This window comes from Canis lupus, chromosome 8 (genome assembly GCF_003254725.2).
Source record: "Canis lupus dingo isolate Sandy chromosome 8, ASM325472v2, whole genome shotgun sequence".
NCBI lineage: Eukaryota > Metazoa > Chordata > Mammalia > Carnivora > Canidae > Canis > Canis lupus.
In genome coordinates this window covers 57,363,711-57,386,270 of record NC_064250.1, presented here as the reverse complement: position 1 = coordinate 57,386,270, position 22,560 = coordinate 57,363,711, and the positions used below count along the sequence as shown (strand labels likewise).

General features: G+C 39.5%; 1 protein-coding gene across 8 annotated transcripts in view; it reads right to left on the bottom strand.

The window, feature by feature from the left end:
* FLRT2 (fibronectin leucine rich transmembrane protein 2) overlaps positions 1-22,560 on the bottom strand; it is a 100,473-nt gene that overhangs the window by 69,551 nt on the left and 8,362 nt on the right. For 2 of the 8 annotated variants that reach the window (XR_007412466.1, XR_007412462.1), the window contains exons 2-3: positions 19,491-19,588; positions 17,245-19,317 (exon numbers count right to left, since the gene is read on the bottom strand). The exons of 3 other annotated variants lie outside the window; for them this stretch is intronic. The gene's annotated coding sequence lies outside the window, so the exon portion shown is untranslated. 3 more of the 8 variants (XR_007412465.1, XR_007412464.1, XR_007412467.1) reach the window with 3 other exon arrangements.

The following is a 22,560-nucleotide window of genomic DNA, read 5'->3' as shown; positions in this document are numbered from 1 at the left end:
GTTCAGAACAAGTCTTGAGTGGGTATTATGAACCTCAGTTAACAGAGAAGGAGACTGTACTTGTAGAAAACCAAATAACCTGCATTAGATCTTCAAAACCCAAAAAGTGGTAGAGATTGCACTCAACTCTGGTTTTCTTGATACCAACTGCCAGACGTCCCCCTGGGAAACACAGGAATCATTAAAGAAGTTTAACTTTTTAACATAACATTCCAATTACGTTGGGTTAGAATTTCAGAAATGTCTACAGCTGTGCAAAATGAAATATCCTTTTGAAGACCTGAGTGAGTCTGATGAATTTAAGAATCTGACCAGGTGTCCAGTGAACTTTCAATAGGAAACAATGCCTTTCCTCCCATGAACCCTCTTCCCAGTTAGTTGTTCAGAAGCTGCCAAACATTCCACTTCAGAAACTACTTATATTTAGCCCAAGGCTTTACTCATAGTTTTAAAAATGTAAATACTTTTTAAAAAAGTAACCTTTAGCAATGATGGCAGTTATATTCCCTATAGTGGGAATGAGTTTTCAGTTTATCTCAAGACTGGTTTTATTGGTAGGAGCTTGAGAACTGGGGGGAAAAATGAAGACCAAAAAATGATGTCCCAGATAAGTAAAAATGGGGAGTTCTGGAATTTTAAGAGCACTGAAGGCAGACAACAATAAAATACAAAGACAACAATATCAGCCACCCTCATGATTCCATAATTTTACCAAAGGCTGAGGCTATTGAAAGAACAAATGATTTTCAGGGCTACAGTATTATACATTTTAAAATAAGGGAAATTTACCATTCTACTTGGAAAGACTTCTGTTATGAATCTATTTTATCTCACCCCTACATTATCATTATAAACCAGGCGGCCATTCTGCAACTTTATTGGTTGTCAGTAATATCACCTGCTGTAATAACGGAGGGAGAATGTCCACGCAGGCAAGACTCATGCATCAGGACGCCTAGTTGTCTACCTGCCAGGGTTCTGTGAGTGTTCAAGTAGAATTGCAGCATTCGCTCTGCACAATTCACAATCTAACAGATGGTCCCATCAAGCAACTGTCCCTGGTAGTCCGTCTCTTTGAAAACGAGGGCAAAGAAACGCAGACTAAAATTAAGTCGACTAGAAGAATGCATGTCCTTATTCTTCACAGTATGTTGACAACGGCTGACAAATTTCTAGTGGATATAATCTCATAGAACATGCACAGTAACGTTTTACAACAACATAAACTGAGATGTAAGATACCTTGATAAATAGCTACTTTTCACCCCAGGCTGTGCTCTCCTCTCTCCGGATACATGCACAGCTCCCGTCACCATCAAACAGCCAGGGGAGAATTACAGACTGCTCCAGAGATAGCTTTGGAAGCTGTGAGGAGCTGTTAAAAAGTTGCATTCAAATTATGGGGTGGTGGAACACAAACGTGCTCTACAGAATGTAACATCATTTTCGGAGGCAAAGAAAAAAAAAGAAAGAAAAAATAGACACCATGCTACTGAAAGGTAATGGGGGAAAATTTAGTGCTCTACAAACTGACAGTGAGCTGTTAACAAGGTAAAATTACCAAATATTGGTGCAATTTGGAGCTTGCATTTTCTGTTTGGGGAATTATGATAATGTGACAAGGTTATCGTTATAATTAGGAGAGTAATTAAAGTAACGGAGTAATTGCTCTTCTGCATTTTTTCTTAGTCAAAAAGATCTTAATTGTAGGGGAAAAAAAGAGAGAAAAGAATATTCTTTTTTTTTTTTTTTTTTTGATTTCTCACAAGTGTCACAGAATCCAAAATCAGGGAGACTAGTCGCATTGGTACGTATAGCATCTCTCAACTTTTTTTTTCCTATGATCAACTCTTTTTTTTTTTTTTTCCTAAGCCGTTACAAATTCCTCATTCCAGAGCACAGATTTTACATGTGAAGACTGTCTATTAGGAGGCAGTCCCTTCTTGTGTGATATCATTTTTAATTTTTATAGGTTAAGGTGTTTTTTTTTTTTTTTTCTCCTCAATACTTTCTCATTCCGGACTTAGTTTCAATGAATTGTACAGTCACACTGGCTCACCTGCACAAATGAGGAAAATCAAAATCATTCCCCCCAGGTGGGTGTAAGTCCACAGGTAGTAGATAAACAACAATAAAAAGAAAGAAAGAAAGAAAGAAAGAAAGAAAGAAAGAAAGAAAGAAAGAAAGAAAGAAAGAAGCGTATCCATTCCTGAAGAGTCAGAGCTAGAACAGACAAGGTCTGTCTGGCAGATATACTTTGAAGTACGGAAATGATGATGCAGTATTAAGAGATTTGTTTAAATTCCTGGGGGGAGAAGGGAACCGGACCTGGCAGAGCTATGAGAAAGTCAACATTTTTTTGCTCAAATCCTATGGGCTTCCTGAAACAGAGAGAAAGCCTTGCCAATTTTACACAAAGTGAGAGCGATCAAGACAGGCCCGCTGACTAATGCTAACCTGTTATGCATCACTAGTGACTAATGATTGAGGAAAACCACTGAGGAAATGCGGCCAATGCAGGGGATCCCAGGATCTTGGACCTAACCTGGAACCTGCCATCTATCCTCAGGGTGGCCAGGGCAGCGCAGACCTGGGTTCCAGCCCTGAGTCCCAGGAACAGCACTGCAGGGAAACTGAACCAGGTGACCTCACGCAAGGGAGATCACGACTATGAATCTTCCTTTCCTTACCTGAAAAATAATGATCTGATTCCTCTAACGTGCTAAACTGCCCTGAGGTAAAAAAAAAAAAAAAAAAAAAACAAAAAAAAACAAAAACAAAACAGAGGGGCGGATCATAAAAGAGCTTTATAAAGGGTTTTATTTAGGTCATTGGTATGTATATATTTCACATAATGCAAATTGGCTATAATCTTTATTGCAAGCAACAGTGGTCTGGCTCCCTGATGCCCCTTCCTCTGGGCAGTTGAGAATGATGTATTCAAAGAACATCAGAACTATTTGGAAACAAAAGAGCTCATATTCATTTTGGTGTCAATTTAGCCCTGAAGTGATTAGACACCGCTCCTGCTAGACTGTTTGCTGCTTATCTGCTTAGCTAAGCCATATTCTTTCATCAAAGATCAGCTCAAAGGTCACTTCCTCCTGGAGCCTTCCCAGGGACCCAGAGTGGAAAGGAAGCTCACTTTTACTTGCTTATTAAGCCACTGCTTACACCCACCTACCATCTCAGGTTATGATACTTGCTCCCGTCTGTCCACCTCCAGGCCAAGAGCAACTTGCGGAAGAGGCTGAGTCCTCTGTGCCCCTGCCACCCTAGGCTCAGCACATGTTCCGAGTATAAGTTGACCAGGTGAATAACAGATTCTTCAGCATGAGTGATTATGACAGTTATAAATGCACGAATAGGTGGGGATACGTGTAGATAAGTACAGATCCGGGTGTCTGTATGTGCTCCTATGTGTATTCATCTGACCATATCTAGGTCTAGATCTCTAATGTAAATACAGGCTCCTTTGATTAGGATACTGCCCTCTTAGGAAGCCACTAGCCACCCGCATTACCCTATCCTGAGAAGAGAGTGTGGGAATAAACAGTTCCTTTATTTCAGGAAACATTATTTCCTGAAGGTTATTATCTGCTCCGGCAATAGCAATATCACAGCAATTACTCTAAAGAAACCTTGTGTCCGATATGCAGGATACAAAAGCATTCCAAAAACACAATGTGGATCTCTAAAGGAATCATGAAGAGGGAACTCCCCGGTGGATAAACACCTCGAAGCTTTTGCTATGGCTGCTGTTCTTCTAAGCAATTGCATCTTCCCCTTTTGTGATGTGATTTTAAACTGAAAGCATTAGGTAGCAAGCAGCACTGTAATTAAAGCTTCAAACAGAAAATGATTGAAGAAACACTGAAAGAGATGTCTCCTTTGAAAGTGCATTTCAATTCTCCCCATGTCTCCAGAAGAAAAATGCTTCTGACAGTCTATATTTTACCACTGTTTCACTTAATAATGCATATCGACATTTATCCAGGAACATCGGTCGTTGCTTGGCTTCTCATTAAAATCAGCTAAGCACCCGCCCATGACTCTGACTTCCCCTCCACACACCCCGGCAATCCCCCACTTTGTTTTCTCTACCTGTTCTCATTTACTTGTTTTGAAAATTAACTTTTTAAGCAAGGATAAATAATGTAGAGTGGAAACACAATTTCCCTGGAAAACCTCAGTATAACTCAGGGGGCGTGGGGAATGAGAACCCTTTGTCTCTTGTTTGCAAAATAACTATTTCATAACCCAAATGAAAACACATACGTGCACAGGACATATATATTCCAAGATCAAAACAGACTACATGGAGAGTTCTTTATTCTTATGCTCTGTGCTTAGAACATCGCAAGAGACTTTTTTATAGATGCCCATTACCTCCTTAACTTTCTAAAACACATCCCAGATTAACTATTTGTACAATCAGCATCGTCTAATATGAATTTGCACTATACCGAAACAAACAAAAAAAAAAAAAAAGAAGAAGAAGAAGAAGAGAAGTTTCTTTTTAGTTTGCTGTTGTTTTTATAGATCTCTGGGTCTGTGTAGGGACACAATCAAGTCTATCTCCATTCAGAAAATCGAGGTATTCTACTCATAAAACCTAACATTCATAATGTAAGTCTAAAGCAGATTTCATTCAATACTTGGTTAGGAGCTATGGAGGTATTACAAGAGGAATCTGATACACACACTGCTCTCAAGGTAGCTGGAAACTAATAATGTAGCTACCTAATTTAAAAAGAGCTTAAAAAAAAAAACACTGTAAATTAGTCATGACTTTAGCTTCCAATTGAGTAACAGGGTCTTGTGCTTTTTTTTTAAGTTTATCACTTTGAAAATAAGAGTTCACAGAGTTGTTTACTAGATGATTTCAACTGGTACAAAATTTGTGCTAGTAAAGCACTGTTTATAGGTAATATAAAGAGCTAATATTTAATGTGCATATACTACACACCAGGCCCTGTTCTGAGCACATTGTAAGTGTCAACTCATAACATCTCCTCGACAACCTTATAAGGTAGACATTATCTCCTTGCTGCACATAAGAAAACTAAGGCACAGCAACTTGGTAACTTGTCTAAGGCATCAAGTAACAAAGAAGAGATGGGATTTGAACCCAAGGTGTCTGGCCTCAGGGCTAGCTTAACCATTTTCTGCTACTTTGTCTAGGTAGAAAGGCATCTCTGCAGAGGAAGGTATGTGCAACCTAACTGGGTTGAAAATAAGATTCTGTCCAAAGGACGTGTGGTTCTCAGACCAAGCTCAGGCTACAATTCCATTTTTAAATTAAGACATTTTCCCAGTAGAATTTTATCACCAGCTTTTTGCAAAGAGTGCAGTGCCACTTGTAGGTAAAAATTAGTGTAAGAAAGCAGGGTGTTTGGGATGTAGGCTAGAGCTTGTCAAAAGGTTAATAAGCTTTATTGTAATAAAGCTCTTGCCAATGAAATTTCTGCACATTGCACTTACCTTTGTATACTTAATTTTCAACAACCCAGTGGGCCTTCTCTCAAACTGGCAAATATTGCAGATAAAATCTATAAAAATGTCTCTAGAATACCAAACTTTGAGGACATCTTAAATGTCCAGACAGCACTGCCTATATTATTGCTTTAATTTTAAGAGAATTATATGCATATTCCAGACATTTTTAAGTACAAAGAATCTATATTCACAAGACTGAATTTATCAACTTAATGGTCAATTTCTTAGTTATATGCCTTTGATCCATATTGTATTAACATCTCACATGTAAAGTAGCAACATGTCTAAATCTTAACACTTATTTTCTCCCTCTAATCGTTAAATGTTCAAACAGCTATTTCTTTTCCAGTTTTCAATAGCTGGCATCCTCCACTTTTGTCCTCTTCTTACCAGGTTCATTTTAAGATTTTCAGCTAGGGGAGAAATAGTTACGTCGCGATCTGTGGTGTCTTGTAGGAATCTGGGCATATTCTAACACACAGTGACTAGTTCATTTCTGAAGGCACAGCAAGATTAGGAGGGCTGCCCACCTCCTTTGGCCCCTTCCATCAGGATCTGAATCTACTGTGACTTTCGATATGAAAAGCCTTCAATACCTTGCCACCTGTAAACTTTCCATCTTTCCCTTTCAATAAAGATAGCTTTTACACGAAGAGTAAAATCAAATTTCTAACTTGCAAGTGTCTAAGGACCACAATTACATTACCAGAATGATGCCTATCTCCATTAGACAGGCATTATTAGATGATGTTATAGGGCTTTACTCTACATCAGTGCCTTCTGCAGGGTGTGATGTATACCCAGGGGGTGAGGACGTGTGGGGCTGGCTCATGACAGCGCCACCTCTGACACCGCCATACAGCTCGGCAGCCGCCTTCAGGGGAAAAGAACCTCAGAATCACCTTACCAGCATCCTGTAGTGACACGGTACTGTTCTCTTCACCAGGCCAAATGTATTGAAATTCACAGCAGCAGTTCTCTGTTTTTACATTCAGAAAGAAATGGCTACAAAGACATAACCATTCCTTGGATCAGGTCAAACATGACACTCCTATTCACAATGCTGACTGTTTTGGTCAAAGCCAATGAATTGAATTTTACAAATAATGGATCAAGTAGAAATACCACAATTTTTACAAGGGAGGCATTCTCAGCTCGATTAAATGCACTGAATTCATTGTCAGCTTTAATTGGAATGCCAGCTTTCAGTTAAGGAAAGGGGTGGAGGATTCAAGAAGGTATTCAAGCAGCAAAGACGCAGTCTGATAGGACCTCAGAGACCTCTGTAGGCCGCCGGCAAGCTTCAGAAAAAAAAAAATGAAAATATTGTACATCCTGGACTGTATTTCTTAGCTGCACTAATATTTCAGGAAATGAAGCACATAATACTTCTATGCTGTAGAAAGGGCATTTGCAGCCTGTGACCACTCACTGACAAATGTTTGTCTTCTGCAGTGATTTTTTTTTTTTTTCCTTTCGCAAGATGACAGTTTATTTAAATCCCTCAAGAAGACTAAACTAAACTGGCACTTGGAACTTTCTGGTATCTGGGACTTCAAAAAAATAGTTATTCTTTGCTGACTCAATCATGCATCTTTTTTAAACTAATTTTTGTAGTGTCCTGCAGAGTAAAATGAAGCCCTTTTATAGGTAAGTTAAGTACTTTGAAAAAGAATAAAATAAAATGTGTTCTCCTTTCTTCTATATGAGAATGAAAAGAGAAGAGAGGCCTGACTTTCTACTTCTGATGAGCTTTTCTTTCCAGTTTAAACCCTCAACATCATGTTTGAAAAGTAGGTGCCCTACCCTATAAGCTGATGAATATAAAACTGAATCTATTCTGTTTGTATAGTAATTTGGATGACCGTGTCAAGCACGTGGGTAGAGCTGAGTTTCAATGCACTCCAAAAGTCATCTGCTACACAACTTATTCAATAGGACAAAAGATTCTGTCCTTTTTGAAAATTATAGTGCAGAACCACCACCATCAACAAAATTATTCATAATCACCTGTTGGAGGTAAACTAAAATCTCCCTTCCCCCTCCCCCTTTTTCCTCTATCGTTCTTTCTTTCCCCCTCCTCCTCTGATTCCTTCTTGCCTTCCACTACAATGTGTTGAATCCCTAACTTTATAGCCGACTAGTGTTGGAACTGGGGTGAAAATATGAATTAGACAGTTGTCGTCCCAAGGGGTTCAACAAGGAGAAATGACTCTGATGATCCTATTGGTATCACAGAGAAAAAGAGGCAGACAAACAGAGTGAGCAAGTGCGAGAGCACATGTGGAATATTGGGGGCAAGCATTTAAAAGTTGACCACTACTAAATACACTATTTGCATTCTAAGGCGATTTGATTATCACATTTTGTCCTGATTTCATGTTTCTTGGCCAATAAACTTTTACAGCCTCATTATCCATTCTATCCTTTTTTTTTTTTTTTTTTTCTGTCTGAGGGCTGCAAAGGAGAGCGGTGTGCATTTCATAGCAATGACTAAGGCAGACACCCATACAAGCTTACTTGAATCAGAAGAAAAGAACCACCAGATGGAAGGTGGCCACTCTCTAAGTTTTCTCTGCCTTATCTGCTGTATGTGTTGAGGCTAGACGCCTTTAATTTGAAAGAATACCACAGTAAAAATTAAACATGAGAGTCAAATCCTGAGCCTGGCATCAAAAAATGCCTTTACACCTCTGTAGTCCTCCAAAACTAGATTCGGGTGGTTATACTGGTAAATTTCCAGGAACTTAATGAATGGCAGACACATCAGATAAAAGAGAAAACAAGACTTGTTAGACTTGTAGAGTTTCGACCTCTAGGAAGGATTACTGAAATTACTCCCTCACACCAAAGGTTTCACAATCAGCCTTCCAAATCCTGCCTTAAACCAAAAGGTCCCCATGTCTTACCTGTCTGCACCAGGAATCTCCAAGCTATGACAGTCATCAACATTATCACTGCCAAACATGTACGAAGCTTCTAAAGGGAGCTAGAGGGACTGTATCTCTCTTTGCACAGGCCAGTGGGATGTTCCTCTGTGATCATCTGCCTTGGTAGCTTGGAAGGGCATGACCTAGGCCATTGGGTCAGTAATGCAGGGACACGTTATTGTCTGCTGCTTTTTGAAAATATCAGCGATATTTACCATACTTTATTTATTTATTTTTGAATAAGCCATGTTGGAAAACCTGTCCGTATTTATTGAGCACATAATTTGACCAGGTACTAAATGCTCTCCATGTATTACCTCATTTAATCCTAAGGCAACTCTTTAAGGAGGTTTTAATTTGGCTATTTTCACTGCACTGATTAAAAGAAAAAAAAAAAAAAGGTGCTGGTGTAGATTGTAGATTAAGTTTCTTGCTAAGGTGCCAGAGCTGTCAAGTAGGGAAGGCAGCTCCAAGTCCTAGCAGACAAAATCCAGAGCCAAGCTCCTAATCACTAATGCTAGCATCCTAGATTCTGACCATTAGAGAGTTACTGGAACCACCCAGTGTTAAACAGATGAGGAAACCGAGGTTCAAGAATGTTGAGTAACTTGACAGAAAGCAAAAGAATTTTTAGAGACAGCATAAAAACTAGAACCCAGACCCTCTGCCCACCCACTTAATGTTATTTCAATAACCCACACTGCCGGTCCCACTCAACTCATAGCACAGACTGTTGACAGAATGACCATCTAACATATAGATACACAAAAGAGAGAGGGGCATGCCCTTCAGCATTTCATTCTCCTCTTGCCAACTCTATGAGAAAGGGATAATGAAACATGCCCTACCTATAGGGAAGTAGGACCAAACTGAGTACTTTAAAACTTAAGGGGAGTATGAATTACAACAATGACAGAAATATGAAGAGTGGTTCCCTTCCGCAAGTATCTCACTTCATACCATACTTTCTCTCTTGAGATGATTAAATCAAATCTTCAGGTATTCCAGTAGTCCATTGCAATTTTAAATATAATAAATCTTTTAGACATTTCAGGGTATAACCTCTACACAAATCCATCCAGTCCATGCAGCTATCCATTCATCCATTTTTTTTAAAGAACTTAGGATACAGTAGTAATTAGTCAAACACAGAAAACAAACAACAATGCACTAAGATCCTATTGTGTATAATGCTTTTCATCTCTTACGTCACTTAAATTTTACAAGAACACTAAAACAAATTAGTATCTTCATTTTACAGAACAGGCCTCAATGAAATATATAATTTGCCCCCAATTTCACAGTCAGTTAATAGTAAAGCCTGGGTTCACACTCAGATCCATCTAATTCTACATGGAACAACCATGCTATACTTGACATTCCCTCTGTGTGGGGCAGTTCTTGCATGGGTCCTTAACCACAGAGAGCTGCCCCTCCCAGCCCTTCTTGTTAAACAGGACAAGTGGGGGCAACACTGGAAACTCTACTGCTGTCATTTGGGCTTTACAGTGTTACATTACGAAGTGACGTGAAAAAAGCAAACATTTCATGTTTTTATAATATTCCAGTAACTCTCCACTGGAGAAGGGTAAGAGCTACTGTATGCAGAGAAAGAGATTCTGGGACTTTACTCTACCAGTGATGTGCCTGGATCTTCTCTGAGCTTCTGTCCTCCAGGCCTCATTTCCTAACTTTCCCAAAGAATCCTATTCCTTCTATCAATTACGACCAAAGGCTCCTGTTCACCACAGTTCACAGAAACCAGCTACCACTCTTCCATGTGCAACATGCTCTTAATTTCGAAGAGTGGAAGGGCATGGGGCTTGAATTCCAATCCTTTCATCCTCTTGTTAGGAGTTCCAGTGAGAAGGTGGAGTGAGAATCAAACTCAAACTACCAGTTAAATCAGAGATTTCCTCTGGATCTCATTATTTACAGGTCTCTCTGTCATTTAAAGACAAAGAATTATCTGATACTCTTTATTTTTTTTTCAGGAAGATATTAGCTATACATTTTTATAGAATTTCTGGTAAGGATTTAGAAATACAAAATCACAGAACAGGAGGAACAATGGCAAGTCAGCTTGTTTCCACGCCCATCATGAAAGGACCAAACCTAAGCTAACTCATCAGGATTCATTATTCTTAAAAAAAAAAAAAAAAAAAAAAAAAAAGATTTATTTATTTATTTATTTATTTATTTATCCATGAGAGACACTCACAGAGAGAGAGAGACAGAGACAGAGAGAGAGAGAGAGGCAGAAACACAGGCAGTGGGAGAAGCAGGCTCCATGCAGGGAGCCCAACTTGGGACTTGATTCCGAGTCTCCAGGATCAGGCCCTGGGCTGAAGGCAGCACTAAACCACTGAGCCACTTGGGCTACCCTATTCTTATTTCTATTGATTAATAAAGGGAATGCTACAATTTTCCCATGGATGCCTTCCAGATTTCCAGAGTGTTTTATATAAGGAGATTAATATCTCTACACAAAGGAAAGTAAAATCAAGGGTTAGTTCCAATATCTGTTTATTAAAGTTTTTTTTTTTTTTTAATCATGCTGTATGGTGTAGATCTTTCTTTATCTTCTAACACAGTGTTTCCAGACTATGGAAAAGTCTCTAAATAGAAATCTAGGTAAAGGCTAAAACAATACTGATTTTTCACCAGGAAAGAAGTTGATAAATATAAAATTTTGTATGGCTGTGGTGTTTTGATATGAAAAACACCTTCATAACTGTGGATGACACTAATATTATGCAGAAGAAGAAAAAATACTCATTAGCCAGTTATAATTACATTGGTCATTCAGGCTAAATGAACTGTGTCTCTATCACATCATATTTTCCACAATGTGGTCTACAATGAAATTATTCACTTAATTTGCCTCTTTCTTCCCTCTTTGTCATGGCTTTCGTTTTGTTGTTTACCTGTTTCCTAATAGACATTCCCTGGGGTTCTTGGAGAGATCATGTTCATTCTTAAAAGCTCTTAGTTGAGAATTTCACCTAGTGGAAACATTCACAGCACTGTCCCCAAAGAATATATTATGAATGTTACTATTTTCATGTTTGTAAAGACAAGCTGAAACTTAGTAGAAAAATCCCATTTTTTGCCTGTTGATAAGCCAGACTCCTCTGCAGGCAGTTGTTTTTAAGAGCACTTTCTTTGGATAATTCCTTTCTAATAATCCATGATACCTACTGCTTCTGGAGCGATGAGACTGCTGGAAGGATTTTTTTTTCCATAAAACATGTGATTTTTAAGAGTTTTTCAGCAGTGAGCGTCTTAACTGAGACAGAGTAATGAGTATTTCTGGAGTATCGTATCCTCTTCTGGACCCTGGAAATAAATAGTGTTATGGAGAAACTGGGTAGGAAGCACTGTGTCCCTACAGAGATCCTTTGGGGAACAAGTGACACAGTATTACAGAACTGTCTTCTCTGGGCAGGAAAAAAATAGCCACTTTTATAAGCCACAGCATTCATATTATTTCAAGTCGGAGGGCAAAGGGGAATGGAGCTAACGCTTACTAGTACTTGATGTGTGTCAGGTATCACCTGATCTACTTGCCACAGTGATCCTATGAGACGCATATCATTTTTCCTTCTTTAACAATTGAAAAAGCAGATACAAAGATAAAAACAAAACAAAAACACCATGCTCTAGTTACCCTAGCTGGCAGAGGCAGAACCGGGATTCAAATCCATCCATCTGAATCCAAACTCCATGGCCTTCCATTACCCCCCCGCCCTATGTCTTTGTGCAGTTCCCTTTTAAAAAGAATACAATTATGGAGATAATAAAAAACATGTGATTGCTGTATTTTTCAAAACATCCAGATGTCGTCAAAGATTCCAGCAAGCTGAAGTCTATGGTTTTGCAATAATGCAAGCATCTCTTTCAGTATAAACTAGCACACCACTAATTTTGGCTATCAAGCCTCAGTTATAAGAATCCAATTCAACATAATCAAGTTCTAATGCCTCTGATTATGTCTATTTGCTCTTGCCTAGAGGGCTGGAAAGACGACAGGTTTTACAAATATAAACAAAGGGTTCATGATGCTGTTGGAATGTCCTACCTTCCTGTTTTCAAAGCAAGAGTGCACTGCTTTGACAAAGAATTCCACAGACAGAACAAAGGGAGCCTATCCCATTAAATACTTTTAAAACTCAAATATGTAAGAGTTATCTGTGCAAACTTTGCTGATATCAATTTGCCTCATATTTAAAATCTGCTGCAAAGCAGTACAGATAGAAGGAGACACAGACTTGTGCTGTATGGGAATTTCACAGAGGTGGGTTGGGGTCAGATACCTGAGCTCAGTTTAGCACCTCAAACATTTTTTGGGCATGATTTTTGCCCTAGATGAGCTCACGGATAGTGGAGACAAAGCACTCGGTGAAATTTCATACCACAATAAGACTACTACAAAGATAAAAGTCAAGACATACTCTAAATGTAGCTCAGAAGAGAAGATAAACTTTCTTTGGGAAGATTAAGGAAAGCTGCAGAAAGAACAGCCCTGAATAGTGAGCTAAGAAGTTCAGACTTGACCTTGGAAGCAATGGAAAGTAATGTCGTCAGTACTGGAAGGAAGGATAGTAAGGTGACTGCAGTGTGCCAAGTCAGGGGAGGAAAGACATACACGGGCCACAGTGGAACCAACGTGCAAGGTAAGAAGGACAGGATTTTGAAAAGATGCATAAAACCAGAGACAGAATACTTGAAAATGAATGAGAGGGAGTAATCAAATATGGCTCAAAATAGCGGTTCTAGACACCATGGCTTGTATGCCAAGGAAATATGAGTTATATTCTTTGTTGGGATTTGTTGCAAACAATCAGCTCGCACTGACACACACCCCACACTGAAGTCCAGCAGAAAATCCAATCAGCTCAGCACTCCGAGTGGAGAGGGAAGAGGGACACGGGGTCATAGGCTGATGTGTTACAGATGCATGTGGTCCGGACAAACCAGGAAGTCATTCCTGATAGGAGCGACACGAGCATGTTGACATTTCGTTCACATGGCCTGATAGCAACTTCTCAGCTGGATAGCAAATGTTTGGTTCTACCCAATTCAGCCGAATTCAAACTATCACAAACAGAAACGTCACAGAATTCCCTGAAGGGCCAAACAGAGCTGGTGTTTTCATGTGGTCATGGAGTTGGCTGGCCATAGGGCCGTCCACCAAACTGCTTCCACTCCTGGGCAGAGCCTGCTTTCACAACTCCATCAATGAGCTCATCTAGAATGACTCAAGAATGCCACCCACCCACAGTTGCCTCATGACAGATAGTGGGCATATAGGGACAGAAGAACACAGAAACACTGATAGCCCGTTCTAGCTGTCTAAAGGGAAACAGAGAATCAGGGAGTGGGAAATGAGGAATTAAGGCAACATGGATAATATTCACATGGAATGAGGAAGGACAGATGTTTGGAAGGTCTTCACTGCAATCCCTGAATTCGTAAAACACAACTTTGCTATGTGCAGATATGAACGCATTGGTACAAAGGGCACAAAGAGAGGCATGGTAAAGGAAAAAAAAAAAAGGAGTAATTGTCAACTGGGTGAAGACTTTCAAACATATCTATGCTTCTTTTCAAACCATCAATGTAGAACAGCCTTTTCCAGCCCATCTCTGGGTCATTCTTCTTCCCCAATAAAATCTACTGCCTGAACAATTACATAGATCTGGAAAAGGAGAGAATCTGACCTATTTATAAGACAGTCAATTCTCCATTATCCCCAGGCTCTCTCAGAGGCCACTAGCTTTACGCTATTACCTGCCCTCTGGTCATTCCACTGTCCATTATCACCTCCACAGGGAAAAAGAGGTGAACCTCAAATCAATTCATTTAACTATTTATTAGTAGTGCTGGTAAAGGAAAAAATGGAGAGTGTTCTCTGCCATACACGTACCTTACAATCTGGCACTTATCTACAGACTTGCATTAGTACAGAAAATAGGATCTCAGTTGTCATTCTTTATTTTCAAAGTAGTGATTCTTCCCTCTTCCCATTTTACAGGAATACTTTGAGAGACCCAAGAAACTTTTTCACTCAAAAATGGCAAAGAGCAAATAATAACTTCTTACTTAGGGATCTTCAGAAAAAAAAAATCTAAATCAAAATGCTGCATCACAGATTATCTACCGGACAAGAGCAATCACCTCTGAATTCAGTTTTCAAGGCATGGAAACATAAATGTCAAGTTGATTTTGGACATCACCCAGTGCTCACCTCTCCTATAAAGATAATTAATAGCTACAAAATAAGCTAAGCAACCTGAGGCAATTCTCTCTGCTTTTCTCTGTATGTACAATTGGATTATGAGCAGTATTACTAAACAGAATCCATCTTATAGGTTTTTATGAAGATTTAAATGTGTAAATATATATAAATTGTATAAGCAGAACTCTAAGTAAATCTTATCTATGACCCACACCTTTATTTATTGTTCACTACTACTATTAGTATTGTCATCATTATTACTGCTAATCCCCTAGATGAGAACATGGATTTGTTGATTCTCAGTGTGATTCAAGAATAAGGCGAGAACACTGTTTCTAAACAGTCCCACAAATTAACGTTGTAAGATCTTCTGGGTAGTGTTCTAAGCCTCTTATATTAAAGCAGAGTGGCTTATCAAAAATCATCTCAGGTATCATTTCATGCATCTCCTATTGGTATTGAAGGTGTTGCCAGCATATAGACAGTCCAGAGGCAATCAAGGGTTAAGGTAGGAGCATATCAAAATACACTCCACCATCTTCGACCTACTTAGCCACTGGAAATTTTGCTGAAATTTTGCATACATCCAGCCCACAGGCATGAAGTCATTCCTGTCCATCCATTAATAATTCACCATGAAAGTAGCAAAGTATTGTTAGTATCATCTTTTGGCCAAGAAGAAGGACGAAGGTCCAACTTTTGTCACCATCATGGCCATACGAAACCACCTAAGTTTAGAATTCGTTGTACCCTTCAAATACTCTTCAGTGCTCATATCATGAAGACTAAGGTGGATCCTACTTTGTGAAGACAGAGGGATTAAGGAGTTCTGATTTCTAGTCTTCTTGTCTTCTCTCTGGAGAGCCCTGGCTCCTCAGATATCTCCATCAGGAAATAATGTGCCTGAGATAAAATCAACAGCATAAAGGCAAAGGGAAGAAAAAAGAAAACTGAAAGAAAGTGCAAACGCACAAAATTTTCACACGTTCTTTGCTTTGCCCTCTTTAATTATACCAAGAAAGATACAGAGTTAATGCTATGAGTTAAATGTCTCCTTCTATGGTTAACCATATCTGAGTGCACATCTACTTAAGTGATGGTTCCACTCAGTGCCAGAAGATTTATCATCAAGTGGAATGATTTCTTCTCTAAACAGATCTTCCTGTTTGGCAACTGAATTGCCTCATGTGTGGTTTGGAGTGCTTGATGCTGATCAAAATTGGGTTAACCAGCAGGCACTGACCTGACAAGCCTGCTTAGAGGAAGGTAGAAAGGTGGTGGTTGTATTTTCCCCCCATTGGGCAACCAATCTATAGGAGTGAAAACACACTTCTGAGGAAGGAGTCCCTATCACTAGATTATGAATCTTCTTGTCTTCAGGATTGGCCAGCCCAATTATGCATCTATTCATTCAATTACATTAGTGCAGAAGCCAGTACACCTGCCATTACTGTCAACCCAAGGGAGATGGGATGAATAAGCCACGGGTCTTAGAGTCCAGTGAAAAGACAGACATTAAAATAGACATATTATAAGACAACATGAGCAGGGAAATAACAAAGGTACAAACAAAACGCTGTAGAAGCCCAGAGAAAGGAGTGAGTAATTTTGATTGGGAGAGAAGGTGACATTCGTGCGGGTCTTAAAGGAAAAGAGTTGGCCAAATGGAGAGTGAGAGGTTATATTCTGCATAAAGCAAAAGCAGCTAAGCATCAAGAGGCCATGCCTTGTCATGAATGTGGGTGCAGGAGATGGGTGCTTTGAGAACGAGGCTTGAGTGATGGTTTGAGACCCAGACGGTCATGGATCTCACATGTCGCGATGACATGATTGGATGGGCATAATCCAGAGGCACAGGGAATCTGAGTGGTATGACTACGGTAGTATAATTCGGTTTGTAGCGGAGGAATTGTGAATAGTTTAAAGGACACAGATGTATGGTGGCAGCATCACACAGGAGACCGTGGCTACCAAGAGAGAAGCCAGCCCTGATGTCTGGCCTCTCGGAAGATTCTTTACTAGAACAGCTGGGTTAAAGGAAGCAACATTTCCTGTGACAAAATACACAGAAAAAAATTATGTCAGAAATTCATGAATGACTATACATGAGATGATTATAAAACTACAGAGTCTCTGGGTCAGAAAAAATTCTAAAAATTATGGAGGTCAGTAAACTCCAGTCATGGGAGGTTTTGTGCATCCATATTTCCCAGGCTTCATCATGGGCTTAAGGAATCAGAACCTCTCAGCCTAGGGCCCAGGAACTTGGGTTTTTAACCAATGTCTCCAGTTAATTTAGGCAGGTGAGTCAAGTTTGGAAAAAGGTGTCTCTAGGTTGACCCATCAGATGTCTTGATGCTCAAGGATGTGGTCTTCATTGAAAGAATATCCCAAATGCCAGAACGGCATGGTGCTTGGCACATGGTAAGGATTCAACTTTTGTCAAATCCTTGGTTACCAGCGTGTGACTAGAACGGATGTCTGTCGTGCATTCCTTCGGGACTCAGAGATTATTAGACTTGAGTTTTAAATTCCACTGCTGTCAGCACTCTTGGACTTGTTCCTTACCTATTTGAGCAAAAGAATTTTTTAAAAAACTATTTTCCAAAGAATTTTAATCTCTCTTACATGCTCTAAAGTAGCAAAACAAAGTCTTACTGTTTTACGCTGGGTGGAATGTTGGTTCGGAAGCTACTTACTGAGATGCTAATACTTTACAAAATATACTCTAGTGCCTGCTTCTCTCTGCTCCCATTTGGTTAATTATGTGTATATATATTACATTATCTATTACGTGATCTTACTAGGAAAACCTGTCTGTGTTTCTGGACTTGGAGTCTGGGACATGCCTAACATCTTGTTAAATATAACTGCGTAATAGCAAAAAAATGTACAGATTCATAGTGGAAAGCAAAACCTATACTTTAATTGTTGAGTAGAAAGCAAAGGAAAAAAAATTATACTACGTATTCAACCAATTACAATGATAAAGGAAAAATAATTCCAGCACTGTGTATTTTGACCAATGCCTTTGAGCGCTGCATTTGCTCAGAGTATCTTCCATAGAAGTTGTTAGAAATCCTTTTACTTAAATTCACTGAAAGTTACTTCCTAAAAGAAGTATTTCCAGGGCACCTGGGTGGCTCCGTGGTTGAGTGTCTGCCTTTGGCTCATGTGGAGATCCCAGGGTCCTGGGGAGCCTGCTTCTCTCTCTCTTCTCTGACTCTCTCTCTCTCTCTGTGTCTCTCACGAATAAATAAATAAATAAAATCTAAAAAAAAGAAGTATTTCCACATTAAACTGATAATCCAGTAGCATCATTCTGATTCAGACATGGAGCATTGTACCAGCAAGGTACAATCATTCCCTAATGCAAACTAAGTGCTATATAAACATGACAATAATTTACATGTTCATCTTCTACAGTAAAATACTTGCGTGACACTGCCAAGAGTCATGTGTGAGATGAACTGCATGAAACAAGTATTTAAAATTCATTCTGACAAAAGTCTCTGTACACAGGCAAAGACAGTGATAACCACAGTGCACCTGTCATAGTGTAGACACAGCACTCGTTGCAAGCTGCAGGCATTGGTCGCCCATGGAAAGGGGCACAGGGGTGAACAGGATTGTGTGCAGAAGCACTCCTACACCGTCGGAGCCTATGCTTTCAATGAACAACAACAATGACAACAACGACAGCAAACCACAATTTAGACAGGGCCCGGCTGACACCGCTTTCTGGTTCCCCAAACTGAGTGAGTCCTCTTTTCTGTTCTCCCTCCCTATTCCATCCCCTATCACCCCAGCAGCCTGCACTATATACTACCAGCTCTGAGCTCATTCTGTCACCGTATGAAGTGCTTATTTCCTTTGCTGTCCTTTTCATGCTCTGTTACATGCATAAATACTGAAATTTTCTTTAGCAGGAGAGGCTGTACCCTGTTAGTGAAGAGGTTCAAGGGGTCCAAAAACCACCTTTTTGGGGGATTCCAGAGAAATGGCAAAGGTGTTTGCTGAAGGGGAAAGTAACATCGTGGAATCATTATCATTTCAGAGAGAGAAGGATCCGCGGTCAGCATTTATTAAGCCTCTACTGTATACCAGACAGGCAGACATTTTACATAATTATCTCAATCCTCAGAAGAACAGCTCTGTGAGTATAGAGTGTTTTCTCCCATTTTAGGCTAGACACAAAGATTAAAAGACATTTAAAGATGTGTCTAAGTTTACCAAATTAACAAGTGACACAGCCAGCATGAGAACCTGAGACAAAGTCTCTCCAAACATAAAACTTTCTTCCTTAACACGATGTACTCCCAGCACACTTATCAGGATTGACTGTCCTCCGTCATGTACAAACCAAATGCAATTAGGTTTGGCGTCTCCCTCTCTCCTTCTCAGCCTAGACAGCCCCAGGTGGAGGGATCCTGCATTGTCTCTCCAGTCTCACTCTGTGCCTGGCATACAGTAAGCGTTAAAAATCACCTCTTGGATGAATGGAAAAGCTTACTTTATCATCTGGTGTGTACCCTCTGCCTCGAAAAGAATCATGTCTCCTTCATGAGTTCCAAGCCATTCACACAAAAATAAATTCCCCCATTGCATTTTGTGCTTTTCTTTATTCAGAGTTTCCTTAGGACCTATCTGGAAAAGAAAATGTCCAATTAAAAATAACTTGGGCTATCTCATCCTTCTATTCTGTTAGGAACATATGGGCTAAATTAGCACCACCAAGCTTAGGAATAGAATAAGTACCCCCTCCCGTGGTATCCAAGACTTAGATTTGTTTGTGCGTTTCTGACTCCCCACACATATACCTCCAAACTCTTCTTGTTTTATTAGCAGAACTCTTCAGAGCAGTATGTTTCAGGCAAACATTTTTCTTCTTCAAGTATTATTACTGTATCATTCAGCACTGCCAGGATAAAAAGCACTCAGATTAATTTTGCCAAACTACAAAAGTAATTTGTCACGCAAAAACAGAGTTATATGGCCAGGTACTTTACAATGTATTGCAAAAATTCTCATCAACTTAAAAAAAAGGGGGGGGGGCAAGTGTCAGAACTTTGGCAAATAGTAAGTCAGAAATGGAAAAAGAATGCTATTAGATACACGTGGTCATACATCCAAATAACGGATAAAAACATTCCTTCTGATCAAGAATCACAACCTAATCATACATTTTATAAATACACTTCACATACGCATGTGTTTTCCGCAAGCTTCATTTAAGCAACCATAAAATGATTAAAAATTAACCTTTACAAAGACCTACATGTATACAAATCAGGAAAGTAAAATAAACATGCTCACTCTTGGAACATTTAAAATTAAAACCACCTCAGATTGGACAATTAGAAAAATGCAACTGAACAAAGTATGGAAAAATAAGTTGTAAAATATGGCCCCACAAGGGTTTTGTGATACTAACAATGTCAAAATAAGGCCAAGCTTTGGGGTATGTCGGTTTTATAATAAATCAAGGCTTTCCATTCATTAAGAATGAGCTCCGGAGGTCTCCCACACTAAAAAGGCAGTTTTTTGCACCAGCCCGCCTCATGTTGCAAAACCAAAGTTTTAAACATCATCCTATATTCTATTAAGGGCTTGTGTTTTTGTGAAAGGTAACTTGGATGGCTAGAGTATAAACCCAGCCAAAAAGAGAAACAATCTTACTGCAGGGAATGTGGATGGTTTCTCCTCAAAAGAGCCCCAGTGGAATCCATTTGTGATAAATTCAGTTTCCAACATCAAGCCAATCTGTCAAGGATGGAAAGTCTGGCCCCTGCACAGATCTCACCCTAATTACTCTTGATCCTTGAAAAAAATACCTTCATCAAAACAGAGCAAACTCACAAAGGAAGACAAGGCACCATGAAATGGATGGAAGAAATGATGTAGAGGGCCACCAGACACTTTACTGCTTGGCTGATACCCCACTGTATTCACAAAAGCCAAAGTTCCTGGAGGCCAGGCCACTCTCTCTGTCTTAGTAGAAGACTTAAAACTATCCTGGCATATGACAGTCCTGCAGGGATAAATTTTATCAATCTGAATAATGCATCTTTATAGGAATATAACACTGTATGATTATCAAGGTATTTTCCCACACATTAATCTCTTCTTACCCTGCAACGACCCTGTTGAACTCTGCAGAAAGGAAATTAAGTCTCTGGGAGATTAAGTAATTTGTCCAAGGTCAGAAATGTACAAAGGAGTGTGCTGACATGAGAATGCAAGTTTTCTCTATGTAAACACATTATTTTCTTTCTTCCAAAACAACCTCCCTACTGCTCACTCCCCACTACAGTTTAGGTCCCAAATCACAAGGCCTACATCAGAAAATTATACTTATTCATAAGAGGAAAACTTGTATCTACTATAATGATGGGGAGACAATGAAATGCTATTTTTTTTAACGACTACATAGTTATGTAATTGAAATAATTGTTACTCTCTCAATAAAAAAAAATCCAACTGATCATTTTGGGTGGGTTGGTAAAAGAAGAAACTTATAAACTATATCTGGAGAATACATCTAGGTGACTAAGCATAATATTCATCATTTTGTGCAAAGCCAAGTGGTCTCAAGGAGAACTTCTCAAGCAAAAGCCATAGGTAGCCTTCAACTTGTTTGGCTCCAGTTATTATTATTGTTTTCCAGTTATTTATCCAATGAGAGGCTAGGCTAATAAGCTTTCTCAGACCAACTCACAAAGGCAGTTGTGAGCAATAAAACCCTGCATATGATAACTAGGAAAGGTAAGAGAGGTAGGCCTAGTAAAGGCTTGGTATGGATCAGTTTCATCCTTCAGGGACTAAAGAGAATTTGCTGGAACCTCCAGGGAGTAGAACCATCCATTCTACTCCCATTGCCTTCAATTCCTCTTTAGCTAGGAGGGATATCAGAATTCCCTGCATTATTTCCTTCTTCAAAATATTTCAGTCCAAGTTCTGGAGCAAAGGGGGAGAGGAAAGTATCACAGAGGCTATTTTGACACTGGATTTTCATGAAAAGTGATGCCCATAGGCAGCTGGGGCTGAGAGTGACACCAGCACATGGACCTATTTCGGGATTGATATGAGTCTAATGTTTTCCATTCAGCTCATGACCTCTGTTGACTTCAAGGGACACTATATTTGTGAGCAGACTTTGGGAGCCACTGTTCTTTCACTCTCTGTGGAAGAGGGTTTCAATATTCCAAGGACCTCATAGCATCTATGAACTGTGAGAGCTGATGCTTTTTGGTGGGTTTAAATCCAAAAGCCCTCAGGTTCTTAAAAGGTTCAGGTGGAAGATGCTTTTATCTGTGTCTTGAAAGCTCTAATAAAAAGAACTGAAATATAACACATGACCCGTGAACTGAGGGGGACAGGGGACCTTTTGCCAAGTTCCCTGCACATTCCCTTAAAAGCAACCTGGGAAGAAAGTGAGAAAAACTGCTCAGCTCTAATGAGCACCTAATGGGTACGAGCACCAGAGATTTATTTTTGTGAATGCTTCAAAAAATGGCTGAGGTCTTTAACCACTAAACTGCCGGAAAATGTGTGGCCTTATTAGGCATCAGCAGAATAACTGACCAGTGTTTGAGGATCATGAATGTGGCCTTTTGACTTCCCAAAGTACACAAGGATATTTTCTTTTGACTTTCCCTTATTACAGATCCATAAAAACGACACTGCTTTGTTCAAGAGACTTGGGACACATGGTGCTGCATGCTTCTGCAGAAACACATCCCACATTAAATTAAGTTAGAGGTGGTATTTGAAAAATAAATAAATAACGGAGTTCCAATTCACTGCAAATGGTACAGGAGGCCAGTAAGTGGGAAGCCTACAAGAGAAGGACTTCTTTTAGAAAGATGTTTTACAGGACTTTTTCTGCAT